This window comes from Culex pipiens, chromosome 3 (assembly GCF_016801865.2).
Source record: "Culex pipiens pallens isolate TS chromosome 3, TS_CPP_V2, whole genome shotgun sequence".
In the NCBI taxonomy this organism is placed as follows: Eukaryota; Metazoa; Arthropoda; class Insecta; order Diptera; family Culicidae; genus Culex; species Culex pipiens.
The window spans coordinates 58822924-58835544 of NC_068939.1; positions in this window are offsets into that span (position 1 = coordinate 58822924).

Below are 12621 nucleotides of genomic sequence, written 5' to 3' on the forward strand. Positions count from 1 at the left end.
GTTTGTTATGTGTAATAACTTGCACTGACGTTTTACCTATTTTCAGACAATATTGGAGGCCCTCAAGCAACTCGTCAACATCGTCTGCCAGCGTATCCAATATAAAAATTGGAGGTGGACGTCGTTCCTTCGGAGAGTTACATTTTTTCTTCTTTTCTTGCTTGCGCGCAAGTTCATCATCGTCATCGTCGTCGCCAGTACTGCTGCTGTCACTGGCGGTGTTGTTTTCTTCTCCACTCAGCATCTCAAATTCGTTGCTGGTGGGAACGTTGGAAGTGGTTGTTGTCGTAGTGCTGGTGGACTGCTGCTGCTGCTGCTGCTGGCCGGAAGTGCTTCCGGATGCCCGGGTCGATTGTCTCGTCCGTACTGGGGACTCACGTGGACGGTATGACACGTGTAAAAACGATGGATCGGTGACGTCACTGGGCACGCTCCCGTGCGCGATGGCGGTCGATGCGGCGTTGGTGTGTTTACCTTTCTGCACTCTGCCGGTAGATGAACTTCGCGGGTTTTTCGAGGCCGCACTCGAACTGCCACGGCCACGGCCGGCCCTTGGCATGCTGGAGCAGCAAACTCGCGGGTAAACACGGTTAATTACGGCGAAAAAATCGAAAAGTTTGAGGAGCTCCGAACAGTTGACTGTTGCTGGCTGGTGTTGCCAGTCCCGATGTGAGTGAGGGATCCAAAATTACTGATAATCAGGTATAATCAAAGATGGCGGACCATGATTATTCCTTATTTCTAGGCATAAATACCTAAATTTGAGGTATTTTCAGAAAAAGTGAGGGATCCAAAATTACTAATATTTAGGTTTAATCCAAGATGGCGGACCATGATTATTCCTAATCTTTAGGTATAAAAACCTAAATTTGAGGTTTTTTTTCTGGAAAAGTGAGGGATCCAAAATTACTGATAATCAGGTATAATCAAAGATGGCGGACCATGATTATTCCTTATTTCTAGGCATAAATACCTAAATTTGAGGTATTTTCAGAAAAAGTGAGGGATCCAAAATTACTAATATTTAGGTTTAATCCAAGATGGCGGACCATGATTATTCCTAATCTTTAGGTATAAAAACCTAAATTTGAGGTATTTTCTGAAAAGTGAGGGATCCAAAATTACTGATAATCAGGTATAATCAAAGATGGCGGACCATGATCATTCCTTATTTCTAGGCATAAATACCTAAATTTGAGGTATTTTCTAGAAAAGTGAGGGATCGAAAATTACTTATACTTAAGAATAATCAAAGATCAAATTAGGTATTAGGTATCCAAGAGATATGCAGGCAGAAGAAAACAATGGTTTATATGATATTAATATTTTTATTTATATCAAACACAACAATTTCGTAAATGTTCTCACCTAAAAATAAATATTAAAATTTAAATTATATTTTATTTTTTCATTGTATCTATATTTCTAATATTAAATTTATCTTTTTGCCTTCCTCACCTTACTGAGGAAAGGCTATAAAATCACTCGAAAACTGAACTTCTCAATAAGACCTCCTAGACCCACCTTCATGTATACCTATCGACTCAGAATCGAATTCTGAGCAAATGTCTGTGTGTGTGGTGGGATGTTGATCAAAAAATTGTCACTCGATTATCTCGACATTGAGTGAACCGATTTTGTCCGTTTTGGCGTCATTCGATCCGTTTTGGGGTCCCATAAGTCGCTATTAAAAATAAGGCAGTTTACTTAAGTACTTCAAAAGTTATGCTAGAAAAACTATTTTAACAAAAGTCCGGAAGATTGTAAAAAGGGTGGTTTTTGTAAGAAACCCCGGCATGTTATACATTTTTAGAAAGGTATTTCAAAGACCTTTCCAACGCGACCAATACATTGAAGATCTGACAACCCTATCAAAAGTTATTAGCACTTAAGTGTTAATTATGCACTTTTTGGAAGCCGGATCTCAGATATCATTATGAAAACGTTGTCCGGATCTATAATGCAACCCGTCGTTGAACAGGTAATCAAAAGACCTTTCCAACGCGTCCAAAACATTGAAGATCTGGCAACCCTATCAAAAGTTATATGCACTTAAGTGTTATTTATACACTTTTTGGAGGCCAGATCTCAGATATTTTGATGAAAACGTTGTCCAAATATATCATGCGACCTATCTTTGGATAGGTAATTAAAAGACCTTCCCACGAGCGTGTTTGGATAGCATTACCCTTTAAATGAGAGGAAGGCACCAACCACCTAAGGGTGGATTAAGTAACGTTTTTACATATATTTTGTTTTTTTTTTATGTTTTAATTTTTTAATAGTTAAATATTTTAATATTTTAATAGTTTAATATTTAAATATTTAAATATTTTATTATTTTTATATTTTAATATTTTAATATTTTAATTATATTTTAATATTTAAATATTTTAATATTTTAATATTTTAATATTTTAATATTTTAATATTTTAATATTTTAATAGTTTAATATTTTAATATTTTAATATTTTAATATTTTAATATTTGAATATTTTAATATTTGAATATTTTAATATTTTAATATTTTAATATTTTAATATTTTAATATTTTAATATTTTAATATTTTAATATTTTAATATTTTAATATTTTAATATTTTAATATTTTAAAATTTTAATATTTTAATGTTTTAATATTTAAATAATTAATTTTAATATTTTAATATATATAATTAATATTTTAATATTTTAATATTTTAATATCTTAATATCTTAATATTTTAATATTTTAATATTTTAATATTTTAATATTTTAATATTTTAATATTTTAATATTTTAATATTTTAATATTTTAATATTTAAATATTTTAATATTTAAATATTTTAATATTTTAATATTTTAATATTTTAATATTTTAATATTTTAATATTTTAATATTTTAATATTTTAATATTTTAATATTTTAATATTTTAATATTTTAATATTTTAATATTTTAATATTTTAATATTTTAATATTTTAATATTTTAATATTTTAATATTTTAATATTTTAATATTTTAATATTTTAATATTTTAATATTTTAATTATATTTTAATATTTTAATATTTTAATATTTTAAAATTTTTATATTTTAAATATTTTAATATTTTAAAATTTTAATATTTTAATATTTAAATATTTAAATATTTTAATATTTTAATAATTAATTTTAATATTTTAATATATATAATTAATATTTTAATATTTTAATATTTTAATATTTAAATATTTAAATATTTTAATATCTTAATATTTTTATAGTTTAATATTTAAATATTTAAATATTTTATTATTTTATTATTTTAATATTTTAATATTTTAATATTTTAATATTTTAATATTTTAATATTTTAATATTTTAATATTTTAATATTTTAATATTTTAATATTTTAATATTTTAATATTTTAATATTTTAATATTTTAATATTTTAATATTTTAATATTTTAATATTTTAATATTTTAATATTTTAATATTTTGATATTTTAATATTTTAATATTTTAATATTTTAATATTTTGATATTTTAATATTTTGATATTTCAATATTTTAATTTACATAAAACACAACTTTTGCATGAATGTACTTACCTAAAATAAATATTTAATGATTTGAATACTTTAACATTATAATTTTGTATAATATTATATAATATGTTAGTTCTTTAATATTTCAATATTTATTTATTTTAAATATCTTTTATTATTTTAATATTTTAATATTTTTACAACTTGAACATTTTAATCTTTAAATATTTGGAATTGTAGAATATAAGATTTTTTGGAGTTTTATAATGTTTGGAATTAGAGATTTTTAACATTTTCTCTCTCTCCCCTTTCTTTCTTTTTTCTCGCTCTTCCTGTTCCCTGCTATCTCTCTCTTCCCTTCCTCTCAATTCAACTTTTTCTCTCTTCTCCTACCCTCTCTCCTTTTCTTTCTCTCCCATATTTTCTCACCTCACTCATTCCCACTTTCTCTCTACCTCTCCTACTCTCTCTCCCTCTCCTACTATCTCTCTCCCTCTCCTACTATCTCTCCCTCTCCTACTCTCTCTCCAACTATATCTCTTATCTCTCTCTTTCTTCATCTTTGCCCCTCTCACTCCCACTTTCTCTCTCTCTCACTTTCTATCTCTCTCTTCCTCTACCCTCACCCTATCTCTCTCCCACATTTTCTTTCGCTCTTCCCCTCCAGCCTTCTCTCACAAACTCCCCCTTTCTCTCCCTTTTCTACTTTCTCTCTCCCTTTCTCATTTTCGCTCTCTTTCACTCCCTCTTCTCTCCCTCTCCTCTTCTCTCTCCCACTTTCTCTTTCTTTCTCTCTTTCTCTTCCTCTACCCCCACCCTCTCACTTTCAGTCTCTCATACACACACGAGCACACACACACACACACACACGCGAACACTTTCACAAACGCATACATACACACACCCGCAACGTCCAACCAAATCACAAAAAGATAAAAATTGGTTCGTCAAACTCAAACTCGATACAATTTTTCATTCACACAATCGCCACGGTCGCACAATCCCCACGGTTGGGGTCCGTTTATACTTCCCCTTTCCAGCTCTTCCGCAAATATCCGTCCCGAGATCCGTCCTCCAGAGCACGAGAGGGAAGAGGCGGCTTTTTTAATTCCGCCGGGAGTTGAAGGTTCCGTCCTCCAGAGAACCACTTTTCTTCCTGCACAAAACTTACCTTGCCAAAGTTCCTAAGTTTCAGCAGCACTGCGGAACACCAACTCACAGCCACGAAATTATTTTGTTTTGACTTGTCAAAACGTGAATCGCAATTTTTGAACTAAAAAAAAAACTAAAATTTAGGATTTTTTAAGAAGTACTTCAGTGTTCTAAAAAAATCCTAAATTTTAGGAAGAAAAATATACTAATTTTTAGGTATAATTTGACAAGCTAGAACATAAGTTCAAAAAATACTAAAAATTAGGAATTTATACCTAATGTCCGTTTTGCGTGTAGGGAAGGCCCCATCAAAGTTTGAGCCAAATAAAAAATAAAAATAAAATCCATTTCAGGTTTTGATAGAGAATTGCTCAAAACGAACAATTTATTTATTTTTAGATCAAAGCCCGTCTAGAGGTGGAATTGAGGTATCGGGAGTTAAATCTAACCTTTCATCGAAACGAAAGGACAAACATATCTATGTATTGTATATGTATGGTGAATGACGGAATGAATCAAAGAATAGATGAATATCGGAGCAAAGAACAACGAGAAATTGAGAAATGACTGTTGTGATAAAGTCATTTTCACTATGAATAGGAACTTCATTTTGATGTTTGATTTTGAACGTATTAACTTCATTGTATCTGCGTTGCATAAACTTTCCCGGTTCTGTGACTTCGAGATCAGTTCGGTCTCCTCTGAATTCCACCCAATTCGTAAACCTTTCACCAGTTTCAATAACACACAAAACCCATAACAAGCATGCAACTTCTACTCCCCCACCACCAACATTTCCTCAAGATACAACAGAAAAGAGAAACTGCAACTAGACGTTTCTTCATGATCAATTCCCGGGGGTAGTTTTTCTCTGGCCCCCAAAATGGACTGGTAGCTGAAAGGGGGGTGGCAAACCCGTCCATTTTTCTAATGCAGTTCGTTACGTTTTGCGGCATACGTTCGCTGCATTTCAAGTGCACCGGACTCTAGCGTTCAGCCAAACACGTCCTCGTTCTTCAAGACAGCCACGAACCACGACGTCTAGCGTGATGAAATGATACCGTATAGCGCGCGCGGGGGTGAACGATCCTGAGAGAGAACTATGCCGAACCTCACGTACTGACCGGGAACAAAGTATAGGAACTTTGCCGGCGGAGGAAACCATTAGTTAGGATAATGCTGCTGATGCGCTACCTCGGGAACACTGGAAAAGTCCGGAAAAGACAACCCTCTTGTGTCATGTTGGAGAGGAGACAGACAAAAAATGTGTAAGAAAAGCTGAAAGAAAAATGTTGGCGAAGGAAAACACTCGGTTCGGTTCGGTTCGGTTATGTGGTGATTATTATTCTGCTCATAATTTTAATTTCAAGGAGAATTTTTTGTTCGCACCCTTCACATTATTGCTTCGTTGTCATTGCAAGACAAAGGGACCTGCTGCTCAAGAGGGGAAAACATGAGCGAATATGTTTCGTTTATTTACCCAAGAGAGAGTAGAGCGAGCTCGGGAAAGTCTTGAAGAACGTGCTAAACTTGATTTATGCACTACGATCAGTCAGAACGGTTCTTGTACCTCGTCCCACGCCAAGACAAGAATGATTAATTGTGCCACTTGAGGCAAATGCTGCTGAATTACAATGTTTTACTTATTTTCCGCAATGTTCGTGCACACCTGCACTGAATTTACTTCTTCTCATTAGAAAAGACAACTCTCCCTGCATCGTACTTATTGAACTCAACATCTGTCATCCAGAGAAGGAACACCATCCCACCCAGAACACACACTTCTTCCAATAAAATGCAATTAATTTTACTTGCTGTCAACAGTGTCACTACCCTCGTCAGCGCGTCCCTTGCTTCAAGTATACCGGGAAAGGGATAAGAAAAACTTGTCCTGAACTTCTCCGTTTTTTATGCTGCCGACTCTGGGGACGAGTCCCTTCTGGAATGAGTCTGTTCTTTCAATAATCACTTCTTGTTCCAGTCAATACGTTGGTCCCCCGATGGGGAACCTTGTAATAGGCTCCAAAAGGGCCTTCGGGACCACTGATTAGGGGGAAAGTTTTGAGCGCAAGAATTTGCCAATTTCCGCAAGGCAGATGATTCGGAAGAATTCGAAAATGGTTAGAAAAATGGGAGAAAAATCTTATTTGGGTGGACTTCATAGCCCAAAACAGGAATTTTTAAGTACTTTTTTAATTTCCTGAAACTTTGTGTATAATATAAGCCATTTTTGTGTAAATGGAGCCAGCTGCTGCTGAAAAAACATTTGAAAAGGACTTAAGTTATTTAAATATTTTTGTATTTCGTAATTTAAATAATGCTCTGTCACGAAGCCGTTGCATCGTATCAAAAAGTGGTCAAAGACAAATTTGTAGGAAATTTGACGGGCTTTCTGTAAAAATACACTGAAAGAAAAAAACGCATCACTCCTTTGGGATATTAGATTTTTAAGGTTAACAGTAAATTTTGAAGGTGATGTCACGATTTATTTTCGTTCATATGTTTTCTGAAAATTGCCTAAGATGTTGCTAAAATCCTCACGAAAAATGCAGAAAGGTGTCTCTCCTAAAAAAAACAAAAATCTTTATTGTTTATTTATTTTTTTATTTTTTTGAAGAGTGATCTAAACGTCAACATTTTTAAAAACCAATTGCAGGAGTCGATATTGCAGACTATTTTACTTAACCCTCTACTGTCCAATTTTTTCCGATTTTTTTTTATTTTTCCCGTGTTTAGGAGGTCATTTAGAGTAATTTTTGTTCTACGAAAAACTTTACTTCTCTTGTTTTATGTTTTTCTTGTTTCATTTTAGTATTTTTATTTTCATTGATCTTGTTTAGTTAATGTTTGTTTTTGGTAGTTTTTGGCCTATTCTACTACCGCCTATCATTACATTTTGCCAATCTAATTTTTTCAAGTTTTTACAGTCACTTTTTCAGTTTTTTGCTTGTTTTTCACATTTTCTGCTATAAAACGGAACCATTATCATTTAAGTTGTAAAAAATGCGTTGAGGCATAGTCTGGGACACTAGAAAAATTACTACATACTTCTTTTTACCTAAAATAAAGGAAATGTTAGTAAAAAACACAGCCAAAGTTGACTCCTAAAAAAATGACATTTTTAAAAACATTGGCAAAGCCACATACAACAAGTAATACTTCCAACCCATAAATTTTCTAAAATTTTAATAGTTCTTCTTTCCAATGCTCTTTCATCCAAATTGGTTGAAAATTTGATTTTTGGCGATTTTTTAAATCGAAGCCTGTCTAAAGGCGGGGTTGGGTTGCACAGCAAAAAATCCGATGGTAAAATCGCATGCAAAAGCATGCACATCACCTTTGTGAGCAAAAGCATGTAATATTGTATGAGAAAACGTGCACACAAAAAGCATGTACAAAAGAAAACTAAAATCCCGAAACCCAAAAATAACATCAATCAGGTGAGAGTCATATCCAGATTACCAAGTCCACGCCCCAACCGTCTCGGCTATCTCACCGTCTTGTAAATGCTGAGTTCAACGCCGATATACCAGTAGGTTTCCCATACGTCGTATACTGAATTAACTGTATACGATTTATGGGGAACGTACAGCTACATCGGTGTAGATCCAACCATTTTCACAGCGGCGAGATAGCCGAGATGGTTGGGGCGCGGACTTGGTAATCTGGATATGACTCTCACCTGATTGATGTTATTTTTGGGGTATGCAAAATTTATTTATTTTTCTTTTGTACATGCTTTTTGTGTACACTAGTGCGTCCATCCCGGGAATTCCCGGGACAAAAATCCCGGGATTTTCCCTAAACCGGGAATTCCCGAATCCCGGGATTTTCTATAATTTGTCCCGGGAATTCCCGAAATTGAAAAAAAAAATCAAATTTTGGTCTGGAAATTCAAATTTGGTTGTGAAAATAGTAGAATAATAAAATGAATTAAAATTTGTATTCAGCAAATCTCAGCATTAAATTGGCTTTTTAGGAAAAAATATTATAATTTTAATTAACAGGACCGCAAAATGCCTAGCGCTTTAAATTTTTTCTCTATTATTTTATTTTTTTTAAAGACTGGATATATTTACGTATATTTTCGATTTTAAATTTGAAAAAAAAAACAATCTCATATCAAATTATTTATAATCAAACACCGGCATCTAGGGCAAATACGTACAAATGTAACGAATAAATACAGCTATTAAAGCAAAAAATAATTGCATGGCGTTTTGGATGACTTCGGTTAAAACAGGAACAGAACAAAACAATTTGTACTTCCAAATGTATTGCTCTAAAATCTCCTGTACCTATTTAGACTGTAATTCTGATTTTCCCTCGGTTGGCGGTAGTAACTTGAAGATAATTTGTAAAATATGTTTTATATAAAACAATGAATTCAAAACTTATATAAAATTTTACATTGACTGGTATCATTTTATTTGTCGTTTTTTTGTTTTTTTAGACATATAAAATATTTTTTTTAGGCTGTTTCAGTCATGTCATATAAAAATATATATAAAAGAAAAAAATATAAAAGAATTCTAAAGTTTTTTTTGAATAGGCCTATAAACATATGGAAGACAAAAGCTTATTGGACCTTTAATAAAAAAACTCAAGATCTATGTAATTTGATTCGCAAATAAAAAAATAATTAATCATACTGGAATTAAAAATAGTAGTTGATATAAAATCCTAAACACCACAAACACAAAAAAAAATCTTTTAGGCTATTTTAAAACTGTCGTCTTTGTTTAGATTGAAGTGAGGATTATCACCATATGATATTATTAAGCTAATTCAATGATTTTAAGCTTGAAAACATAACAAATATAATGAAACATAGATTTTATTACTGATTCAAAAATTTCCCGGGATCCCGGGAATTCCCGGGATTCCAAAAATATTTTTCCCGTTTCCCGGGAAATTCAACACCCGGGAAAATTGGACGCCCTAGTGTACACGTTTTCTCATACATTATTGCATGCTTTTGCTCACAAAGGTGATGTGCATGCTTTTGCATGCGATTTTACACAGAATTTTTTTACTGTGTGTAGATGGTTAAAATGATCAAGATTGACCCTAGTCATAAGTCCAATCCTTGTGAAAATACGGTGGCTTTAAAAATAAAAATGTTGAAAAAAACCGCGGTTTTGGCAATCTCCTTATGTGAGACTTGATTTTTCAGTCTCCAAAATATTGTTACCGAAGCTCGTCCAAGCAACCATGCGCATCCACGATTGTCTATCGAGGTACCGTCATCTGGAGCGAATCGGGACTACAGTCTGAATAGGGACAGCACGATTTAAAGCACTTGAAAGCTTCAAATTTGGGAATGAATTAACACATTTAGTTGCTCTGAATCTGTTCTAACCGAAACCACTTCAAAAAAGCAACATTGCTGCAAAAATATGGGAGTACGCATGGTTGCTCAAGATGATCCTATAGCATTTATATCCAAGTTTACAATATTATTAATTGGTCGGGAAAACACTTCAATTCAACTCTGTCGATTGGATCGTGTTCAGGGAGAATATTATCTTGTTTACGTTTTCCTTTTTGTACATTAGATTTTGAATTTTGAGGGTAAGAGTTTAATAATTGATAAAAAAAATATATACTTCGAGTGGTGATACGTTTGACATGTAATATGTTGATACCCGGGCAGACGGTAATAACAAAATTCATGCCATTACAATAACAAATACTGTTAAAATAGCAGAAAGTGTTATGGAATCTTCTTGAAAAATCCATTTTTGCAAAAGAGTTTAAAACCAGTTTATGTTATCATAACAAAATTTGTTATTGGTCTGATATTGGTTGAAAGCCAAAACAACTTTAGAATAACATGTTTTGTTATGGAAGCATAACTCCAACGGTTATTGAGAAGATCGGATTAGTTGTTCCCGAGCAGACGGAAATAACTTGGGAAGGTCAGTTTTTGATATTGTGAGAAGATCGAAATATGTTATTGGGATGATCGGATTAGTTGTTAAAATAACAAAAATCAATAACAAAGATTTGTTCGAAGAATAACTTAAACTGTTATTATGTTGTTATTGCAATAACAAACCAATAACACAGAAGGAATCATGAAGGAATAACAAGATTTGTTATTTTGTGCGGAGAGGTGGAGCAACATAATAACAAAAATTGTTATTGAACTGGTATGTCTCCATAACAAAAAAAGTTATTGTTTTGGTTTATTTGTAATTTGCAAATAAACCTGCAGTTGCTATAACTCCTCTGTACTAGTCAGGGCTGCAGAGTCGGGTACCTCCAAGCGACTTTGAATCCATACTTTGAAGACAACTCCGACTCTGGATGCAGGATATGACGTCAACGACGACTTCAGCTCTCCAAAAATACCCGACTTCACAGATTCCGACTCCAAGTAAAAGTTGCTGAAAATTAGATGAATCCGATGCAGTCTCCGAGGTCTCACTCCAGCTCGAACTTCAACGTCAGCACCGACTTCCTGGCTCTGTGAAAATAATAACAGTTTTTGTTATTCACACTTCAAAAATTCTCAATAAATAAATCAATTCCGTTAGGGAATATAACAAAATTTAAAAAAAAGGACTCTCAAAAGTTAACTTATCGGATTAATTTTAGCTTGAAACCCCATTTCATGGCCAAAATAATGATCCCGACGAAATTGGTCAAAATTATCCCATAGTTCTAACCAATTTTAATAAAGTCCCTTAGGGGGTATATCAAATAATTAAAAAAATCAACTTTCAAAATTTCAACTTTTTAGAATAATTTTAGCTTAAGGACCCCATTTCATGGCCAAAATAATGACCCTGACGAAATTGGTCAAAATTATCCCATAGTTCTAACCATTTTAAACAAAGTCCTTTAGGGGGTATATCAAATAATTAAAAAAATCAACTTTCAAAACTTCAACTTTTTAGAATAATTTTAACTTAAGGACCCCATTTCATGGCCAAAATAATGATCCCGACGAAATTTGTCAAAATTATCCCATAGTTCTAACCAATTTTAACAAAGTCCCTTAGGGATTATCAAATAATTAAAAAAATCAACTTCCAAAATTTCAACTTTTTAGAATAATTTTAGCTTAAGGACCCCATTTCATGGCCAAAATAATGACCCCGACGAAATTAGACAACATTATCCCAAAGATCTAAACATATTTAACAAAAGAAAAAATAATAACAGATTGTGTTATGGACACTTAGAAACTTTTCCATTTGTGCGATTTATGGTTATTTTTATTTCTAAGTCAGTATACCGAACGAATAACAAATTTTGTTATAAGGAGAGTTTTTGAAATGTATAACATTTCCTCTTATTAGCGTGTTATTAAACATTTTCAATATAATATCACTTCAATACCAAATTTTGTTTTTTTATCAGAAACTGTTATTATTTTTTCTTCTTGAAGTTGAACTTCAGGATAAAATAATAACACTTTTTGTTATTTTAACAGGATTTGTTATTGAAATATTATTAATTTTGTTATTACCGTCTGCCCGGGTTAAAATAACAAAAAATAATAACAAAGATTTGTTATTAGTCTGTTATTACAATAACAATCCAATAACAAAAAAATCATAACGACGAATAACAAATCCTGTTATAAATAACATAAAATGTTATTGGCCTAGTATTTTCAAATATCAAAAAATGTTATTCCCTCGTTATTTCCGTTTGCTCGGGTAGGGCAAAGAGTTCATAAATCGGTTAATTACAATTTTTGCCGAGATATTTTTTGTTTAGGCTAGATTTCCATAATTTAAACCAAGAAGAACCAGCGTTGTTGATGTTACCATGGGTCTTTATTAAAAAAAAACGTTGAAACCATTTTTTCAAAACAATAAAATAAATAAAATAACAGTACTTTTTGAATATCATTGCATCTGGAAGAGTATATGACAGGGCTGCGGAGTCGGGTCATATTTCAAGCAACTCCGACTCCGACTCCGACTCCGGCTTTCTG